Source organism: Ischnura elegans, chromosome 6 (genome assembly GCF_921293095.1).
Source record: "Ischnura elegans chromosome 6, ioIscEleg1.1, whole genome shotgun sequence".
Lineage (NCBI taxonomy): Eukaryota > Metazoa > Arthropoda > Insecta > Odonata > Coenagrionidae > Ischnura > Ischnura elegans.
In genome coordinates this window covers 1600702-1604917 of record NC_060251.1, presented here as the reverse complement: position 1 = coordinate 1604917, position 4216 = coordinate 1600702, and positions in this window count along the sequence as shown.

The following is a 4216-nucleotide window of genomic DNA, read 5'->3' as shown; positions in this document are numbered from 1 at the left end:
TCAGGTCAAAAATAACGGCTTAATGGTTGAGGTTGCATGAGAGCATTTTTTTTAATTTCATGATAGTCCTTGGACCTGGAAACGTTGGATTCGCGAGGAACTTTTTCACTGGCCCGCGTGCATACTTTGGAAATTACATATTTTTTGCGGCTCAACTGTTTCATGCCACCATACAATAAATATTAGTTGACTTGGTTTCTGTCGTCACCAACATTCCTTGGAAACCTTGTGCAATAGTGCGCTTAATATTTTGGCAATTTTCATCATAAACATATAATCAAGTGCCTATCTAATTTTATTCCGTATTTAAAAAATGAACTTTTTAGTAGGTATGTTTAAGATTTTTCTTCACTCGCTGTTGCTATTGTCTAACTAGATTTAATATGATTTCATTGCGATGGTGAGTATAGGACCTTTTTTCATTGTACAATAAACTATTTTATCGCGGAGAAATTATTTACTCCCTAGCTCTTGCGTATTAAAAAAACCTGGAAAATATTGTCATGATATATTGATCTATAAATTTATTGCTGCACTTAAAACAAATACACAGATAAAACTTTGACACATTACTGTGGAACCAAAGGTGGATTCAAGGATTTTCATGAGTGTAGATTAGTTATTTTTTTGTTGAAGAATCAATTAATGAAATGCATTAAATTTATTAAGCTATTTGCAAATTATTTAATCTACATGTTGAAGAGGCTTGATATAAAGTATGGAATATTTTAGGGATTGTAATTTTCTTGGCCGAAATAAACGATTTTTCGACTACCAATTACTTTTACGACGAAGTAGGTACCTAAGAGTTTGCTAAATTAAGTCAGACGGACTTGAAATAACTTTAGGACAAAATTATTAATGTAACAATGTTATGGTATTCATAAGGAGTCCCATCATAAGATATATTAAATTTACCCCTGTAAGTACTCCATACGATGCATTGTTTTTACTACGCTTACATTACTATAGTATGTACAAACCAAAGTAACGTTTCAGTAGAAGCAATAGCAAGTTCATTAATTAAATCATCGTTGACGATACTTTTTGGAATATTGTTGCATTGGTAGAAGCAATAAGGACTCACTAATTTTCCACTCGCACATTCATTTTGCGCTATAAGTAAGTAGTACCTATATCTTTCTTTTGGTGGAATTCTCCCTCAGCCTTGGCTATACTGTTGATGATTTCTCTCTTGCTTCTTCAATCGCTAGTTATCCTGCTTCCCAAATAACAGAATTAATCCAGCTACCTCTTCCATTGAAAAAGTAAGTAAGAAAATCGAAAAAAAAGTTGTTTGTCGTTACCCGACAAAACTCGCGCACCGTACTCAGAGGGCGATCAAAGAACGTAAATGCTTCTGTGGCGCCACCATGCAGTATTGGGAAAAAGGATTATACCTGCGATTAAGTGTGTTCTAACCAATATGTAGGTACGCATTGCGGGGTTCTCATGCCTGATCAGGCATGAAAATGGGTCCACGCACAGTTGAGGGATTTTTGCCTCTTATAGCCTTTGAAATGGAAACACAGTGTTCTAGTGACCTATTCCTTCGGGGCACAGTAAATGCATATTGAAACCAAAATGATCCATGCACTGATGATTGGAGAGCGTTTTGTCGTGTTATTTTTTTGTATTATGGCTCCCGTGCGTCATTCGCGGAGAAAGCAGTGATCGACGTATTTTTTTCTTAATGTAGCTTCCGACTGCGGAATAATACCGAAAAAAAACTTGTGAGTAGAGTAAGTTATGCCGCCCTGCGATAAATACTAAGCTTGTCCACCTCATGACTTTGACGAAATCTTGCCTTCGAGGTAAATGAGAACTTTAGACACATTGGGTCAGATGAATTTAAATTACTACGGACAAAATGTTTTGCCATGGAATCTATCCAACTTTTGGCTGAAAATTAATTTCAGCGGCTAGAGGTGGCGCTTTCTAGCGCAAGTAAAGAAACGAGGAACATGTGATCATATTTACATGCTTTTTCAGGAACGGAAAGGCATAAAGTTGGTAAATGTTATTTATGCCTTTGATGGTAGAAGGATGGTTAATTTCACGGCTTCATTCAATATCTTATCAGTTTTAAATTAGAAAACCATAGCTCAGTTCATAGGTTCTCATACCCAAAATACTTAATTTAATTTCAACCCTGTGACCTACCAAGAAAAATGTTTCTCCTTCTGTTTTACGCCGGGAAAACCTAAGATCAAATGGTCGTTATTTCCAGATAATGCCGATTATAAAATGGGAGAAATTGGAAGAAAAAGTGATCTAAAATGTTTTTATTGACTAAGAAATTATTAAGGGTACATATGATTCTCATTTCAACGAGGACATAGGGGTGTGCTTAAGGGTGTTACTTGATTAGAATGTTTTGTTTTTATTCAGTACTTCACAACGAGACAGAAAGTATGTATCACATTTTACTCGCAAAATTAATAGTGCTTACTTTTTTTTCGTCACCAAATTATTTCTTTTCTGTCCTCAATAGATTGCTAAATTTAACTTTATATCAGCATCCAGTAGAAAGGCTTCTGGAATTCTGCACTTAACACAGGCTAGTGGTTGCCAACACATTATTCAAAAACCCCTTGCGAAGAAGATACACGTGGAAGATGCCAGGAGACCTTGGAAGATTCCAAATCAACTACATTCTAATGAAACAAAGATTCAGGAACAAGGTGAAGGACTGCAAAAGTTATCCAGGGGTATATATTGTAACCAGCCCGTTCAATGGGTCCTCCCTTCCCCTGATGCCTACGTCCCAAGGAAGTGGTTATTTGCAGAAAATAAAAACAAATTGGAACATTTTGAAATCCCAGATGGGTGTTGGGGTTCGCCCACGAGTAAAATACGCTGATGATTCGGATGGAAATGACGGTTAGCCACCTTACAATACAGAAATAACAATTTATTATAGCATCAAAAAAGAATTGTTGAACAATGAAAGGACCAAGTTATAACAACCAAAGAGAAATGAAAAAAAATCCCTTTTCCCACACACGAACAGTGTTCACCGTATACGAGGAGGGGGGTCTTCACTGGGGGGGGGGGAATGGAGTGAAGATACTTTACGATCTGTCCTTGACGTTACTGCGTCCGTATGGCTCCGCGGTGTCGAACTTCCTTCCCTTGGTTTCAATTATTTCACTCACCATTCACTACAACATCGTTGCACTCCTTTTTCTGTCCTGAGTCCTCACCCGCCGCACCTTTCTATGCCGTCCCTAGGGACGGCGGCGTGCGAAAACCAGCCATACTATCGAATCATCCGATTCGATAGCCCGCGTGTTCAAAACAAAGCATACAACATAAAATAAAATGGTTGGTGGCTAACCGTTACATGGCCCCCAAAAATAAATATTTGCGAGCCGCTGAAACTCGCGAAGGATTTATTTTTCATAAATGAAATGAGATTATTTACTCTGCCGCCCTTCAAGGTCCGACTTGCAAACGTAATCACTCGCTCTTCTCCCTGGTCGTCTACTTGCGATAAGGTGAGCCCTAATCAGGAGACGCAGGCGTCAGTTTGTAACACCATTAAGCGATTGAAATTGGGGTGCGCCAAGACGGTTATTTTTAGGAACGCTTCCTTCATCCTGAGGAACGCTTCTTCATGCTGCGCGGTCCATTCCCATTTTTTCCCTTTTTTAATCAATCCCATTAGGGGCACAGTTAATTGGGAATAGTTTTTGCAAGACTTTGAATAATAGTTGCATAGCCCCAAAAACCCTCGTAACATTTTCACGTTGCGGGGGGCCGGAAATCTTGCACCGGTTTGATCCTTTCTGGGTCCGGTTTCACCCCTCCTTCATTAATAATGTACCCTAAGAATGTTACCTCCTTTTGAAAGAAATGTGACTTGGCTAAGTTCACCGTTAGATTAGCGGCTTGGAACTTCTCAAAAATAATATTGACGTGCTTCAAATGTTCTTCAAATGAGGAGGAGTAGATTATTACATCGTCGACGTAAACTGCGGCAAACGCCGACACCTTGGGCCCCAGAATCTCGTCCAGATACCTAATTAGTGCGGGACCGCTATTTTTTAAACCAAAAGGAACCCTTTTAAACTGATATGTACAGGACCCCAGTCGAAAGGCCGTATATTTCCGGTCGTCCGGGTGCAGCGGGATCTGGAAATACGATTTCGTAAAGTCCGTCGTCGTAAATATCTTCGCCCCCCAAAACATTTGCAAGACATCATCCACTCGT